This window comes from Vulpes lagopus, chromosome 4 (assembly GCF_018345385.1).
Source record: "Vulpes lagopus strain Blue_001 chromosome 4, ASM1834538v1, whole genome shotgun sequence".
In the NCBI taxonomy this organism is placed as follows: domain Eukaryota; kingdom Metazoa; phylum Chordata; class Mammalia; order Carnivora; family Canidae; genus Vulpes; species Vulpes lagopus.
In genome coordinates, this window is record NC_054827.1 from 89,561,333 (window position 1) to 89,579,558 (window position 18,226).

The following is an 18,226-nucleotide window of genomic DNA, read 5'->3' on the forward strand; positions in this document are numbered from 1 at the left end:
AATACTGGTGGTGAATCTGAACAATCTCTCCCATGCTCTGCATTCATATAAACACAATTCTGTGGACTTAGATTGTCTACCTGTTTTTTCCAGTCTTGCCCTTCAGGGGAACACACACATGGCAGCAGGAAGACACAAGCTTGGGGACAGGCAGGTATGGATATGAAACTCTATTTCTATACCTGCTCAGTCCAATATTTTGGACCTTGGGCAAATTCCTTTAACTTCTTGTGCCTCAGTTTCCTCATTCAAAAAATGAAGATTGTCAATACTTGGGTTGTTGTAAGGATATGATAATGTATGTGTTAGCGCACTGCATAATATCTAGTACATAACCTAGAAGGAGCTCATTTAATGCCAGCGTCTCCTCTTTCACACGAAAGATTTCCAGGCACTTAAAAATGACTATAATTATTTCTGTAAGTTTTCTCTTATCACAGTTTCATCTTTATTTTCGCCGTTTTCATCATTTTTTATGATATCATTGCCAACCCCCTCACTCTCCTGATGGCCATTCCATGGAAATATCCCAGTTTGTTCAGGGACCAGTATGATATCTACCTTGGTTCAGGTTTCTCTGAAAATAGATCCTGTAACAGCATTTGGGTGCAGATAATTTGGGGGGGAAGCTATCTTTAAGAAACACAATGGAAGGAAAAGGGAGAGGGAGAAAAATCAATAAATGAGTAGGTTACAGCTTTGGGAAACAGGTTCAATCCAAGAGGGGACTCTGAGGAACAATGCAGAAGTCATCTTAGAATTACCTCATATTCCATGTCCTGCTGGATGGGCCATTTATCCATGAAATTCTCTTCTTGTTGGTTTAGGGCAACCAGGAGGTGTTAACTGACTTGAAATTATGGGTTGTGCTGACGTTTGGCGGGTTGGCTTTCCAGACTTCTAGACTGCAATGGTGAGAGATACTGTGATGTGATCTTGTATGGACACTGGCAACGTATATGGCAGTGTTCATGCCACAGCTATGGCTAAAGGATGTGGTTCAAAGCATCATAATCTGTGCCACAGTACCGCTAGCAAAAATATTTGGGTGAATCCACCCCACATGTTCATATAGGTTAGGTCTGAGTATAGGGATTATAATGATAGTTATTTTATTTATTTTTTGTTTCCCCAAGAACATGTGATGGTCATGAATAAATACTATGATCCAAGAAAGGTTTTGACAGTGCAGAACAGAAGATAAAATAGTTCATTACAAGCAGACTGAGCCTGGGTGGCTCAGTCGGTTAAGCGTCTGCCTTTGGCTCAGGTCATGATCTCAGGGTTCTGGGATCCAGTCCCATGTTGGGCTCCCTGCTCAGTGGGGAGTCTGTTCTCCCCTCTCCCTCTGCCCTTTCCCCACGTGTTCATGCTCTCTCTCTCTCAGATAAATAAATAAATGAATAAAATCTTTTTTTAAAAGATTGAAAAAAAAAGCAGACAGGGTAAAGGAAGCAGTAAAGTTGCTTATATTCATAGGTGACATCATGCTATGCATAGAAAAATCCCAAGGAATTCACATACAAAATGACCAGAACTAAGAAATGAGTTTAGCAAGGTTGCAGGATACCAGGTGAATATTTAAAAATCAGTTGTATTTCTGTGTTAGCAATGACAAATACAAAACTGAAATTTAAAAAATTCTATTCATAAAGCATAAACTGAAAAGAATATGTAGGCATAAATTAAAGATTATAAGACTTGTATGTTAAAAATTATAAAATGTGATTAGGAGAAATTAATGAAGAATCAAGTAAATGGAGAGACATTACCCATTTCTGGATTGGAAGACTCAGTATTGTCGAAACAGAAATTCTTCCCAAATTCATCACAATCGCTCTCAAAAAAAATCCCAGTAGCTTTTTATTTTATTTTAGCCTCTTTTTTTCATGTTTATTTACTTTTTTAGTAAGCTCTACACCAACATGGAGTTCAAGCCCATAACCCTGAAATCAAGAGTTACATGCTCTCCTGATGGAGCCAGCCAAGCACCCCCACCCCAGTAGCTTTTAAATGGAAACTGACACAGTGATCCTAAAATTTATATAGAAATGCAAAGTATGGTCAAAGCATTTCAAAAAAGAAAAATGAAGTTGGAATACTTATATTACCTGATTTCAAAATTTACTATGATACTATGAATTGATAGTGTGTGATACTGATGCAAGGACAGACAGACATATAGATCAGTGGGTGAAAATCGAGACTAAAACTTCTAGCAAAAAACATAAGAGAAAATCTTGATTACTTTGGGTTGGGCAAAGTATTCTTAGATAAGGCATCAAAAACACGGCACTTGAAAGACAAAAAGGATCAACTGGACATCACCAAAATGAAACATTTGCACCTTAAAATATCATTAAGAAAAATATTTTAACAAGCTACAAGCTAGGAGAAAAATAAACAGAATCCTGGATCTTATTAAGGACCATATACAGAAGAAATAAAAAACTCTTAAACTTACTAATAAGACAGTTTGCCCAATTTCTAAATGGGCTAAAGATTCGAATAGATATTTCACTAAAGAAGGTACACAACTGTCTAATTAGCATGTGGAAAGATACCCAAATCATTACTCATTAGGGAAATGCAAATTAATACCACAAATGAGATTACTATGCCAGAAGAGCTATGATGTAAAAGAGAGAAAATCCTAAAATCAGTAAGGATATGAAAGAACTGGAACCTTCATACGTTGTTGATAGGTATGTAAAATGTTACAGACACATTGGAAAATAGTTTGACAGTTTCTTCAAAATTTAAACACACATTTACCATTCAACCCAGTGATCCACTCTGAGGAATCTACCCCAGAGATAAAAACATACATCCACACCAAGACTTGTATGTGAATAGTTACAGCAGGCATTATTCCTAACAGTCAAAAAACTGGAAACAACCCAAATATCTGTTAACTGATAAATGCATACACACAATATAGTACAACCACACAAGAAAATACATCACTCAGCAGCCAGGGTGAACTTTAGAAAGTGCAAATTAGACTTGTGATTTTAAGGCTCAATATCTAAGAGAATTGTGCTAACTTTATTAACAGGTTTAAAATATGCAAGACTAGGGATGCCTGGATGGCTCAGTGGTTGAGCTCTGCTTTTGGCTCAGGTTGTGGTCCTGGAGTTCAGGGATCGAGTCCCACATCGGCCTCCCTGAGGGGAGCCTGCTTCTCCCTCTGCCTGTGTATCTGCCTCTCTCTCTCTCTCTCTCTCTCTCTCTGTGTGTGTGTCTCTCATGAATAAATAAAATCTCTAAAAAATTTTTTTAAATAAAAATAAAATAAAATATGCAAGACTATATAAGTTTGTATAATGTTATACGTCGGTACCTGTATAAGTCATGCTGGAGTTGACACACACTGTTGCTGACCTGACTCACCTCACTGGTGTGAAGCAGCATCCGGGCTTGCAATTATTGTACTTCTTTCGATTCTCTTTCAGTTTTCCTTACTCCTGTGCATGTGCTTAGTGGTGTGTTTAGTTAAAGGATGCCAGTTTCTATAGGATACCCATGTGGACAAGGTCAAAGGCAACAAGAACAAACACAGGTTTCAGTCTGTCCCAGTGGGACAGTATTCCTTATGTTCATGAGATACTAGCCTGCTTGTGATCTTCCCTTCCTGCCTACAGACTTCAAAGGTTTGACTGGGATCGGGTCTGCTTGCAAGTTCGTGTAGCTATCAGAGCATTTAGTTTCTTACAAGTTGTCAAAATGAGAAATTCATTTTCTTATCAGTTGGAGGCTGCCTTCAGCTCTTTGCAGTGTGGCCCTCTCCATATGGCAGCTCAAAACATGGCAGCTTGCTCTTTCAAAGCCAGCAAGGGAGAGGGAGTCTTCTAGCAAGGTGGATTACAATCTTAGGTAATAGGGTCATGTACAAATAATCACATACATCCCATTGTCTTCACTAAACTCTACTACTTAGAAGAAAGTCACAGGCCCCATTAACACTCAAGGGGAAAAAATAAATAAATAAAATTTAAAAATTTAAAAAGTAAAAATTAGAAAAAAAAAACCACTCAAGGGGAGATCGCACAAGGGTTTAAACCAGGAAGTGGGAAATGTAAGGCTACCCTAGAGTCTCTCATCACTGCCCATCCTCTGGTCCCCAGTGATCTGTGTCCCTTCCATGTATAAAAAAGAAAAAAGAAAAAAAAAATTTACTCCCTCTCAAAATCCTCAAGAACTTTATGCTATTACAACATCTGCTTAAAGTCCAGAATTTTATTATCTAAATCAGGTCCAGGTATAGATGAGGCTCTTCGGCATAGTTACTCTCAATCTATAAAACTAAAGCTATCTGGCTCCCAACATGCCCAACATGCAATGGGGGAACAGATACAGAAAAATAGCTGTAGACACTCCACTTAGAGGGGAGGAATGGAAGGTAAAAAGGAGTTAAGGAGTTACTAGTTCAAAGTAGTTTTGAAACGCAGCTTAGCAAACTCTGCCAGAAATCCTTGATTAGATTGCAAGACCTAGGAATAATCCACTCTTGGTTAATAGTTCTTGACTCCACTCTCAGTCATCTTTCCTTTTTCAGGCAAGGTAGCACGTGTTTGCTGCTAAGTAGTTTTACTGTCCTGCTTCCTGCCAGTAGAATTTTGGAGATCTAACGGCCTCCTTGAGTTGGTGACTTTTTCTGTCCCATTCAGTTTAAGTTGGCAGTGCTTTTGCTGACAAAGTACATTTCTTAAATGCACTGTGGGTCTCCTGTCACTTTCCCTCCACACAAGAGCAACATTTACCATTCTTTCTGAGACAGGCCCTCCTTCACCTACAGTTCAGATGCTGAACTGCTTAAAGAACAACTCAAATGTGGAAAAGTCCTTTTGTTTGAGGAGTTGTATAAGGCACACCCCTTAATCTGTGAAGAGGGCCCTTTGTGATTGATTACTATTCTGATCCTCTGATCTTCCTGAGGTTTCAACGAAAGCTTGTACAATCACTACTTGGCTTTTTCCCCAGGCTGGGGCTTTTCTCTATGCCACAAGCTTGAAAGTCACTGCTTAATTTTAACATATTTTGCCATTTGGAGACACTAAGAATTCTCAGAGTCATCAAGTCCTGGTTCCTTTTTGATGAACAGTTCTCTAAATTTTTCTTTATGCCCCCCTTGCATTTTTTAATTTTTTAAAAAAGATTTTATTTATTTATTCATGAGAAACCCAGAGAGAGAGGCAGAGACGTAGGCAGAGGGGGAAGCAGGCTCTATGCAGGGAGCCTGATGTGGGACTGGATCCTGGGACCCTGGGGTCACACTCTGAGCCAAAGGCAGATGCACAACTGTGGAGCCACCCAGGCGTCCCATTCTCCCCTTGTATTTTACTACATGTGGCAAGATGGACCAGGTGGCACCAATACTCACTGGGAATCTTAGTTGATGATCCACTTCATCACATACTTGTTCTGCTTTTCCTGTAATGCAGGAGACAATTTCCTTACACTTTCTGTTACGATCTAACAAGAAAACCTTTTCCTTTGGTTTCCAATGACATGTTTATTTCCTTTCGAGTCCTCACTGGCAACATCCTGCAAATTTGAGTTTCTGCTTACAGTCGATTCGAGGCTACTTAGGCTTTCTCTATCATGTTTCTCAAAATTCTTCTAGCCTCTAACCAGTGCCAAAGTCATGCCCACTACAGAAGATATGAACAGACATTTCTCCAAATAAGACATGCAAATGGCCAATAGACATGTGAAAACATGCTCCACATCACTGGCCATCAGGCAAATCCAAATCCAAACCACAATGAGATCCCACCTCATACCCGTGAGAATGGTGAAAATTAACAGGACAGGAAACAACAAATGTTGGAGAGGATGTGGAGGAAGGGGAACCCTCTTGCACTGTTGGCGGGAATGTGACCTGGTGCAGTCACTCTGGAAAACTGTGTGGAGGTTCCTCAAAGAGTTAAAAATAGATGTGCCCTACGACCCAGCAATTGCACTGCTTGGGATTTACCCCAAAGATACAGATGCAGTGAAACGCCAGGACACCTGCACCCCGATGTTTATAGCAGCAATGTCCACAATAGCCAGACTGTGGAAGGAGCCTCCGTGCCCATCAACAGATGATGGATAAAGAAAATGTGGTCTATGTATACAGTGGCACATTACTCAGCCAACAGAAACAACAAATACCCACCATTTGCTTCGACATGGATGGAACTGGAGGGTGTTCTGCTGAGTGAAGTAAGTCAGTCGGAGGACAATCATCATATGGTTTCACTCATACGGGGAATATAAGAAATAGTGAAAGGGATTATAAGGAAAAGGAGGGGAACTGAGTGGGAAAAATTAGAGAGGGAGACAAACCATGAGAGATTCCTAACTCTAGGAAACGAACGAGGGTTAGTGGAAGGGGAGGTGGGTGGTTATGGGGTGACTGGGTGACGGGCACTGAGGGGGGCACATGACAGGATGAGCACTGGGTGTTATGTTATATGTTGGCAAACTGAATTTAAATTAAAAAAAGTTTTTAGAAGTCATGCCCACTATTTTGGGTATTTGTTACAGTAGTACTGGACTTTTGGTACCAAAATACAACCCTGTATTTATAAGTTTAATTGATTAGATCTATTAGAATTTTAACTATATGGAAAGTTTTTGTGTTTGTAAGAAATTTCAAAACCCAGCATCTCCTTCGTGTGCTAGTTAGAAATGATATTGTTGGGATCCTTGGGTGGCTCAGTGGTTTGGCGCCTGCCTTTGGCCCAGGGCGTGATCCTGGAGTCCCAGGATCTAATCCCGCGTCAGGCTCCGGGCATGGAGCCTGTTTCTCCCTCTGCCTGTGTCTCTGCCTCTCTCTCTCTGTGTGTGTCTATCATGAATAAATAAATAAATCTTTAAAAAAATTATATTGTTTGCTTTTGAACTTGAGAAAATTACTGTATCATTAGGAAAGCAAAGATACATATTTTTAAAAGATAGTCTATCCTCCAGAAGACTACAAGAATACTTTCAAAAGTAAGTATAGTGATAAAGAAGAAGCAAATTTAAATACCTAAGTACTTTACAACAGCTTAAGTTTAAATATAATAGTAAGTTTTGTAACCATTGTGATATTTCATTTGTGTTTCTGCTTTTTAAGCATTTGTAGCCTTTAAAAGATTCAGATACAGGGTATTTGTGATTTTAGCAACATTCAATTAACTTGGAAATTAATAGTAAAATGTCTGGAAAACGCATTTGTTTTTTTGAGGAGAATTTGGATTTTTAGAGAAATTCTGTTTAGTCTACTTCTATAATTAATAAATTAAGCATTCAAAAAATTAAAGATAGCAGTGACCGCGCCTCTTGACGGACAGAGACCCCCCCCCTTTCCCCCGAGACACTAAAGAATTTAACCAGATGTAATCTTTCCAGAAAAATTCACCGAGGAGATATGGGAAGCAGCAGGAGGAAGGAGACTGGAGCCAGACCCCGACCCGTCAAGGGCTGCTGGCCCGCAGAGCAGGGCGGCCGCTGTGCAACGCCGCTGTGCTGACGCCCTCTAGCGCTCAGGCCGCAACGTCGCCTTCCCTGAGCACCAGGACAAGGACGCTTATTGCCAGGCCGGTCATCCATCTGGCTCTCTAGGAAGTTTCATTTGATTAGCGAGATAATTAATGATGATGATGATGATGATGATGATAAATAAGGAGGAGGAGGAGGAGAAGGAAAAGGAGGAGGAGGAGAAGAAGGAGGAGGAGAAGGAGGAGGAGAAGAAGGGGAAGGACAAGGAGAAGAAGAAGGAGGAGGAGGAGAAGAGGGAGGAGAAGGAGGAGAAGAAGGAGGACAAGGAGAAGGAGGAGGAGGAGGACGAAGAGGAGGAGAAGGAGAAGGAGAAGAGGGAGGAGGAGGACGAGGAGGAGAAGGAGGAGGAGGAAGAGGAGAAGCAGAATAAGGAGAAGGAGGAGAAGGAGAAGGACAAGGAGGAGAAGAAGGAGGAGGAGGAGAAGAAGGAGGAGAAGGAGGAGGAGAAGGACAAGGAGAATAAGGAGGAGGAGAAGGAAAAGGAGGAGGAGGAAGAGGAGAAGCAGAATAAGGAGAAGGAGGAGAAGCAGAAGGACAAGGAGGAGAAGAAGGAGGAGAAGGAGAAGAGGGAGGAGAAGGAGGAGGAGAAGAAATAAGAATACTTAAAACTCTAGAATTTCTGCGGCCAAGGTTCTCGTGGGCTCCTCATGCAGGCTTTGCCCAAAGCCGCGGCCCTGGGGCTCCGTGCTCCGGGGCTCCCGACGGCGGAGGCTGCGCCGCTTCTCCGGCTCTGCCCCGTGCCCGGGGCTCCGCGGCTGCGCGCGTCCCCGAGCGGCGCGGCACCATCCTGGGCTCTCCTCCCGCGGGCGGCACTTCGAATCCTTGGAAACAGCTTCTTGTCCGCACCCCAGCCCGCTCCCTGTAAAAGGGGTGTCTTCCTTTGGCCCAGTCTCCAGTTCTGTCCCAGTTAGTTCCTCTGGAGGCGTTTCCCGTTTGGCAGCCCCCGCGCCCCGCGCCCCGCGCCCCGCGCCCCGCGCCCCGCGCCCCGCGCGCTCCGGGAGGACCCGTCTTGCCCACGGGGGCGCGCGCAGCCAGGGCCCAGGGCGCGTGGACGAGCTTCGCCAGAGGACGCGAAGCGGGATTTCTCCTGCCGGGCTGTCCCCACAGAGGCGCCCTCCCGCCTGCGCCCTTCCTAACCTCGGAGCATCTTCCGTGGTGGGAGACAAGGCCGAGCCCGGGGCTGGGGCTGGGGCTGGGGCTGGGGCTGGGGGGCCCCGACCCGGAGGACCGCCGCTCCGGGGACTGGACCGGCCCAAGCCGCTCCTGCGTCGAGGCGTGTATCTCTTTATAGTTTCAAGCCTGCTGATGAGTCTACTCACACGCTCTTCCCTGGGCCGATGTAGACTTTTCCCTGAAGGGCTATTTTTCAAGACCTTTCATCATTTACCTGGTCTCCCCTGGCTCCCTTCCAATGTCTCTGAACAGCCTCCACTCAGGGGGCCCAGGACTGAACAGTATGTTTTAATGACTGATATTGGCTATAGATTAAGAATTATATCTGTGAAAATATTTCCATTCTAACACAGCTCATGCTTAACTAAGATTTATAGACCCAAGGGGTCCCTGGCTGCCATATATAGGTTATGTTTCTAAACTTTCTTTGTAGATCGGATATCTGGGCACATTTTCCCACAGAAACAAGGTTATATCTGGTACTTGGGCTCCCAGCCCAGCCAACAAAAGCCAATTTAAGTCACAGGGCAATAATGATATCAGTCTGAATTTACAGAAAAAGAATTCTCTGATCTTAAGAATAAGAGACACAGAAAGAAAAATAGAATGGTAGTTCCTTCTTCAGTTTCCAGCAGAGGTTGTTGCTTGGGAACATTTGGAAATGGGAGACTCTTAACTTCAGATCTTTCTCTCATTCGTCTCTAGTTTTCTCCTACGTCTCTGGGTCCTTATCCCAGTATCCCAGTGTTATCCCGAATCTCCTACTGTGCTGCCACATTTAGGTCTCCCCAGATCCCCCAATTCTCTCTGTTCCATCTTGGTTCCCTTCTCCCACAATGTAAGGAGCAACCCATTCTTCCAGTGAGGCTAAACCCAGGTGGGTGTTAGAATGACAGGCACCTCACTGAACCAGTTGCCATGAATGAGTTCTCAATAATGTCTCTGGTTTTCAGTGGGTATCTTACTGATCCACAATACTCTCGTTTGTGCACTTTCAGGCAGGGTCAGGAAATGGAAGAAAAAATACAAATATATGAGGGAAGATTTTACTGAATATGGAAGCCATTACAGTAGGTATGCTCATTTTGTCTACTTGGGAGTCTGTTCCAAATGGTACCTGCCTGCTTTCCACAGACTCCCTCCTTCTTCCATTTCTGAATCACAGATCCTAAGTTCCAGAGAGTTTTTCATCAGTTACATGATTTTTTTCAATTGCTTTTGAGAAATAGAAAGCTTATCAATGGTTACTCAAGTTCAAAAAAAGAAGAAGAAATGGACGAGAGGGCAGGAGGAAGCTGTTGGAGGCAATGGAAATGCCCACTGTCCTGACTATGGTAAAGGTTTCATGGGTATACATTTACCAAAGTTGATCACACTGTACACTTTAAATATATGTGTAGATTATTATACAGCAATTATACCTCAGTAACATTGTAAGAAAAGGGAAAATGCAAAAAAGGCCCATCTGTATGCACATATATATTTTCCTCCTCAGAAGTGACTTTTTTTATCGTATGTGCCTCAAGTGTTGTTTACAGAAAAGAAATTAAATGAAACAAATAATAGTGAAGTCCCCAACCGCAGTTCCAATTCTTCACCCCAATCCCTAGAAGCAACTATCAAGAATTTAGTGGGTATCCCAATCAGTCCATTTGTAATCACTTCATATGCATTCATATGTATTCATAAACAGTACGTATTATGTCTGTGTGCTTTAAAATTTACAAGAATGACAGCATGTACATTTTATTCCACAAATTTCTTTTTTTTCTTACAAGCTGACATTATGTAGAGATAAAGATATTTTATGTGTGGATATATTATGTTATAGTTAGGTACAATCTATTCTTTCTAATGACTATTATAATAATTCCTATGATAATTCACATCACAATATACTATGGGTATTATGATAATTCCTATCACAATAAAATGTAAGTATATTACATTTTATTTACCCATTTCCTTTCTGAAAGGTATTTCACTTGTTTTCAACTTTTCATAATTACAAGCAATATTGCAACAAGCTGCAAGGTTTGCAAAACAAATCTCATGGTATTGGTGGTAGGAGTTACTGGGTAGTGACCACCAAGTAAGTGTACAGATAGGTTTTCTATGAGTCAGATGTTGGTAAGGCAAGTGTCCTGCTTCAGGGATCTATGGACTGCATAAAAACAGCCAGCATTGGATATGACCCTGTCTCCAGATTGCAACATAACAAAGCAGCCTGTGATATATCCTGTTGGGTTGGAGATGATTCAGAGGACACTCCAGTGGCCGGCAGAGTTTAAATGGGACTTGGTTGGACGCACTAGGAATCCAAAGTAGATGACCTTCCATGAAGTAGGTGGGGCAAATGCCTTTAGCAACAAGCCATGAATAACTCAACTATACCCATTGCTGTTTAAATTTTTGAGAGTTTTCATGTTAAATGAGCATCAGAAAGAGTAGATACAGAGGCACCTGGGTGGCTCAGTCAGTTGACATTCTGACTCTTGGTTTTCGGCTCAGGTCATGATCTCAGGGCCATGGAATCGAGCCCCACTCTATGCTAAGCATGGAGTCTGCTGAGATTCTCTTTCTCCCTCTTCCCTGCCACTCCCCACCCCAACTCTTTCTAAAATAAATATTTTTAAAAAATTATTTTTAAAACCCCAACCTCTATTGCTATGGTGTTTTTTTAAATTTTTGTACGGTATATTTTGATACCTTGTGATTCAGCATATACATATTCCCAAATGTTATATCTTGGTTGTGAATTTTACCTTTCATTATAAAATTACATCTTGAGAGTATGGAGGGGAACATGCAGCAATTCAAGCACTGAGATGATGCAGAAGAGCTCCCCTTCTACTACTATTATTATTAGAGAAACAGTGGATGAAATAGTTACATATATAGGTGACAGAGAGAACAGGAACTCTCCAGGTTACAAAAGCAAAGAGGGAACTCAGAGACTGGGCAGTACAGAAGAGCTAACACCACTGTAGCCTATTGAGGGTTTGGACCAGCTCCAGGCCAGTAAAAGTTCCTGGGATTTTTTATACCCTTGCAAGCCAATCTGGTATTGTCCAGTGTGAACAAGGGAGACAACTGGAACTGAGCACTCTCCAAAATCTGAGTCCCTGAGTGCTATGCTGTTGGCAAAAACAAAGTCAGACAAATTCCCATGTCCTCAGGCTGCAGGTGAAAACAAAAGTTCATCCAGAAAAACATGAAACCAAGCCTATGCCATATATTGACACGAGTTCTGAGTTTTCACTGTGAGGTAGAAATGTCAGGCCGAGAAAAAGCATAAAAGCTGGTTGAGAAGTGGTGGTATCTCCAGGACTTGAGAAGAAGCAAACTTACATACACAGTCAAGAGACAATCTAATAACCTAAGGCACACAGTTCTTCCCTGGGGGGACAATCCATGCAGACTATATAAGCTCATAATAAAAATTATAAACCACAGGAGGAAAGCACCTTGAGGGTGGGATCACAGTTTAGTGGGACCGAGAGAATTAATTTATTCATTAATTAATGCCCCCAAAACTAGATAAAGCACACGCACAGATGGTGATAAATAAGGATGTTTTAAATGACCTCAAGATTTTTTTTAGGGGCACTTGGGTGGCTCGGTTATGCCTCTGGTTTGGCTCAGGTCATGATCCTGGTGTCCTGGGACTGAGCCCACGTAGGGGCTTCCTGCTTCTCCCTCTCCCCCTGCTGTTCCCCCTGCTTGTGTGCTAGTTCCTCTCACTGTCAAATAAATAAATAAAATCTTTTTAAAAAAAATCTTCTGTTAAAAAAAAAAGATTTTTTTAAAGGGAATAGAAAATACCAGAAAAGATAGGAAAATATGTAAAAAGAAAGGCAGATCTAGAAAAGGACCAAACAATTCTTTTAATACATGAAACTTAGAGTCACTGAAAGTCAAAACTAAAGGTCTTGATTTTATTTTATTTTTTTAAGATTTTATTTATTTATTCATGAGACACACACAGAGAGAGAGAGAGAGAGAGAGAGAGAGAGAGGCAGAGGGAAAAGCAGGCTCCCTGCTTGGAGAGAGGGATCCTGATGTGGGTCTCAATCCTGGGACTCCAGGATCACACCCCAGGCCAAAGGCAGATGCTAAACTGCTGGGCCACACAGGGATCCCCAAAATTAAAGATATGTAATACCTGAATAGAAAATAAGGAAACTGAAACTAAAGAAATGATTCAGAATGCTGCAGACAGAAAAATGGGGAAAAAAATGAATGAGAGTTTTAAGAATCACTAAAAAGACAATAATAAATGACAGAAAGGATATCCAATAAGAGTTATAGGAGGGGTGAGGGGTGCCTGGATGGCTCAGTCAGTTAGGCAGCTCTGGTCATGACCTCAGGGTCCTGAGATCGAGTCCTGGGTTAGGCTCCATGCTGGGTGTAGAGCCTGCCTTAGATTCTCTCTCTCTCTCCTTCTGTCCCTTCCACCCCAGTTTGCTCTCTTGCGCGCTCTCTCTCTCTCTCTCTCAAAAAAAAAAAAAAGGAGTTATAGAACAGGTGAATAGAAAATGGGAAAGAGGTAATACTTTGTGAATCATGATCAGTTTTTTCAGAACTGACAAAAGAAAGGGTTTCTTGAACTGACAAGTACGCTCCATCAGTATCTATTGCATAACAAACCAGCCCCAAACTGAGTGGATTAAAACAACAATTGTTTAAATCATACTTCTGTGGAATTAAAACAAGCCTTTATTTATATCATAGTCTTGAGGGAGAACAACTTGGACTTGGCTCAGGTAAGTGGGCAGCTGTGGTCAGTGGCCAGTGGCCCCACTCACTTCAGCTAACTGAGAAATCAAGGGGAAGAGCAAGAGGCTCAGCCCACAGGGTTCCCTGCAGAGCGTGCTCTGTTTTACTTGGCAACCGTCAGGCCAGAGACAAGTTAGCAGTGATCCTAGGCCTCTGTGCTCTGACTTAATGTTTTGCAGCTGGGTTTTCAAATGTGCTGTTGTATACGTGTTCTGGCCCTTTACACAGATTGTGACAGATGTTGACTTACTGGGAACAATTTGGTTTTAAGAGGCAAGTTGGGATAGTTTTCATTAATAAACTCGCATTTCTTTGCCTCTCTCTGTTGCAAGCTTGAGGTTGCTAATTGCTAGTTTTACCTCTGACCACCTCACCTTCCAGATTTAGTTCCAAGTAATTAAATAAAAAACAAATCTCTTAAGTCAGTGTTAGAATTTGCTCTGGTAGGACTGCAGTACTCAGACCTTTTTTTTTTTCTTTGATTATGGTTAATGATTAAAAGAATCAGCAGGAATTATATTTACATAGTCCTGTAGATTGATGGATGTGAAAAATAGGAAAGATGGGTCTGGACTATGGGAACTGAAAGGAGGTAGAAAACAGGAAGCACAGATCAATGAAAAGGAGATAGCAACAAGATTTTCCTATTTGGGGTTTCCTAAACTATAAATCCCTATTCCTTTCAGCCAAGAAGTGCAAGCTAGAAAGTAATTGTCTTTTCTAAATAAGCTCCACATTCAAGGTTTTGATAAACTCCTAGGAAATAAGGAAATCATGTTAAAGATTGCAACAGATTTTAGAGTGAGAGTGGCCTGTTTACGTCTGCTCTGGAAACACTTTGTTCTGGAAAGGGCTCTGGGCAGGAAATCCTCACATAATTGTTCTACTCAAAATATATTATCTATTGAGGAAAAAAACTGACTGGCAAGAGAGAAAGGTATCACCTGTCCTTGCCAATCACTACTGTAATCCATTTAGGATTCAGACAGGGCCAAGAGATGAAGGTTTAGGGAATGGTGGGGACAAGAAATCATTAAGTTCCTTCAGGGTGAGAGGGGCTAATGAGATGGCATCCAGGCTCCAAATTTCCCATCATGGTACCTGTTTCAAATATTCAGACTGAACTGCCCTTGAACCTGTCATATTAGATGTTCAGATCTACAGTCTTAAAAATCTGGTCACTATTAACACAGTAACTCTAAGGGGCTAGGGAAGTGGGAGGAGTCTTTCCTGATGGGGCAACCATGGTTACTTTTAAAGACTGTGGGGTGTCTGTGCCTTTGCTTTTATTAATCTGTAGGTTTGGTGCCCCCCTATCCCGCCCGCTTGGCCTTTCCAAGACTTTGAAGTCTCCTTTTAGCTTTTTTCTTTTAAAGATTGTATTTATTTACTTGAGAGTGGGAGAGAATGGGTGGGAGATGGGCAGAGGCAGAGGGCCAAGCAGTCCCCTGCTGAGAAGGGAGCCCCCCCTCCCCCCAGGTCCTAGAGCCCTGAGATCATGACCTGAGCCCAAGGCAGTTGCTTAAATGATGGAGCCACCCAGGCTTCCTTCCTCTTAGCTTTACTGACGAGCAAGCTCTAGCCGGATGACCCCACATCCACCATATCCTATTTGACTCCTACAAAGGAAAAACGCCCAAATTAGGTAAGATCCGCAAAATGTGAGAACAAGGTAGAGCTCATAGCTAGAACAAGAGGGTGACTTTCTGAAATTTCAGTAAGGAGGCCTTTTCTGCAAGGTGCACAGAAGGTATTTGGCGACTGGATTTTGACCACTTGTGCTTCTTCCTTTGTGTTAAGACACTGAGAACCAGAAACCAGTCTTCCCGGGGCAGCGGCATCAAGGCAGGCCCGACATGGCCACTAGCACAGAAATTCAGATAAGCTGCTTCAACTTTGACTCTGCTTTGGCTGGTGTATCACTGCTAGTGTATCTCCTATCTGCTCCTTCTTCCACATACGACTGAGTCCACTCTCAACCCAATGACCAGTTACCATTCCATTTCTGACCAGGTCATTTGAAAAAGTGCTCATTCCCAGCTCATTTTCATGCTTTTAGCATTCGGTCCAGCTGCATCTATGACACCTCCACTGCTGGACTCCCAATCCTTCTGGGCTGGGCTCTCCTGGGATAATCTACACAAGCTAATTATGAACCAGTCATTTACTCTTCACATGAAAAAAGCCTGGGAAGATTTGCAGTTTTAAGATGGTAGAAAAAAGACATTTTATTCTCCTTTCCCCTCTCAGCAACAAGTAAGATGAAAACAGAAATGCACATGCAGCACTGATGAAACTAGTAGACAATTCTGTTCTCAAACTATATTATATGAAGGTAGGAAGCAACTAAAAGACTCCAGTCTTAGCAGAGAAGAGAAAGATAGAAGGCTTGTACCTGCAGAGAATGAAAGCACCAAGAAGCAAATAGATTTTATGCTGCACACCCCCTGAAAAGATCAAGTTTTGAGGTACTAGTTGGGGTGAGGTAACTGACGAAAATAGGGAGATTCGTTCCAAATCTACTTAATGAGCATTTAGTCCTCATCCTCAACCTAAAGAAAGGGATAAAACCCTTCCCTGCATATATGCTTTTTTGGGGAGAAATGAACCAGAAACTTTCTAGTATGGCGGCCTTAGATTCTGGAGTAAAAATACTGAATAATGCAAATGTCTCTTTCTTGTAGTCCTATGATATGCAGCTAAATACAACTAGCTCACACTTGCATCATTTTGTCTGGAGTTCTCTTGGCAGAAATCCAAATATTTTTAGGTACACATTTTAACTTCCAAGTTACCAAACATTTATAAAGCAGTTCATCCTTATATAACACAGATCATCATTTTCTTTTTTTAAGGATTTTTAAATTTATTTATTCATGAGAGACACACAGAGAGAGGCAGAGACATAAGCAGAGGGAGAAGAAGGCTCCCCATGGGGAGCCCGATGTGGGGCTTGATCCCAGGACCTTGGTGATATGGGAGAGTTTGGTTATTGTCTCACAGAGTTGAAGAATGAATCTTGAGGACAACAAAGAGTGAGCAAAGTGATAGAAATTTATTAAGCAGAGATACAGAGAAAGCTCTCAAAAGTGGGAGGGGTCCTGACAGGGTTGCCACTGAGGTCATTTATAGGAAACTGACCAGGGAACTTGGTAAATTTCTTGTCAATATCAGGAGGATATTTAGATGAAACATGGTGACTAGCAACAAACAAGATGTTCTGAGATCCCTGGATGGCTCAGCGGTTGAGGTCTGCCTTCAGCTCAGGGCGTGACCCTGGGGTCCCGGGATCGAGTCCCACATAAGGCTCCCTGCATGGAGCCTGCTTCTCCCTCTGCCTGTGTCTCTGCCTCTCTTTCTCTCTCTCTCAAATAAATAAATAAATAAATAAATAAATAAATAAAATCTTAAAAAAAAAAAAAGAACCAATTTCTGATACCAAAAGCTAATGCCACAAAATGTTACATAACAAATATCCAGAAACTCAGTGCCTTCAAAATAAATGTTATTTATTACCATTGATCTGTGATTTAGCTGGGGGTTGGTAAAGCTCAGCTGGACTAAGCTGGCCTGCTTTGCTGATTTAGGTTGAACATGACTAGGACCAATTGGCTTTATTCCTTGTATTACTCATCCTCCTCCAACCAGTGGGCTAGTTATCAACATGTTCTGCTGCTTCTGAGAGCATAGCATGAGAAAGCAAGCTCAACCACATAAATGCTTTTCAACCTCCGCTTACAATATAGCTGCAATATCCCATAAGCCAAAGTAAGTCATATGGCCAAGCCTAGAACCAAAGTTTAGGGACATATATCCCACCCACATAGCTGGGAGGGGGACAGAGAACAGTGAATATTTTTGAATAATCCAATCTACTACATATGATACTGTGGAATTTTAGATCACCTCCAAAGAGGAAAAGTCATTGGGTCCAACGGATTGTAAATTAGAATGGCAAAACTTCTCAGAGCAATTCCAAAAGTTAGGAGACAATGGAATGCCTGCCAAATTCTGAATGAAATTATTTAAATCTAGAAGCCTATATCTATCTAAATTAGTCAATTATAAGGCTAGAAGAAAGAAATTTTGAGCCATTCAGAGTCTCAATTAATTATGTCCCATGTACATTTCTTCAGGAATCTATAGGAAAATAAGATCCACAAAAAAAAGAAGGACTAAAACCAAGAAAGAGCAAGAGGAGGAATACAAGAAATAGGAAAAATAGGAAATCTTTTTTTTTTAAGATTTATTTATTTATTTATTCAGAGAGAGAGAGAGAGAGAGGCAGAGACACAGGCAGAGGGAGAAGCAGGCTCCATGCAGGGAGCCCAACGCGGGACTCGATCCTGAGTCTCCAGGATCACACCCCAGGCTGCAGGCGGCGCTAAACCGCTGCACCACCGGGGCTGCCTGGAAATAGGAAATCTAACATAGGAGAGAGATGAAGGAAATTTCCAGTGTGACAGCACATGGAAGTTCCATACCATTGCATAGCGAGAAAGAGCACTCTGGATTTATAGAGATACTCTCTGGTTCTCTGCAGTGTGGACAATTTAATTGTGTGAAAAATCTATATAAAATGCTATTATGCAGAATGCGAAAACTCAAGTATATTTACAATGAGAAACTAAGCAAACAAAAAATGGTGCAATTATTAACTCTAGAAAAATACTCAAAAAATGTATATAAAAATACAATCATAATTCACTATGGTTCGGTTGTAAACAATGTTTCATATTAA

General features: G+C 41.8%; 1 protein-coding gene across 1 annotated transcript in view; it reads right to left on the reverse strand.

The window, feature by feature from the left end:
• Nucleotides 1–777: 777 nt before the first annotated feature.
• AGGF1 (angiogenic factor with G-patch and FHA domains 1) overlaps nucleotides 778–18,226 on the reverse strand; it is a 98,690-nt gene continuing 81,241 nt past the window's right edge. Inside the window, exon 15 of the mRNA XM_041751514.1 lies at nucleotides 778–905. The gene's annotated coding sequence lies outside the window, so the exon portion shown is untranslated. The remainder of the gene's footprint in view (nucleotides 906–18,226) is intronic.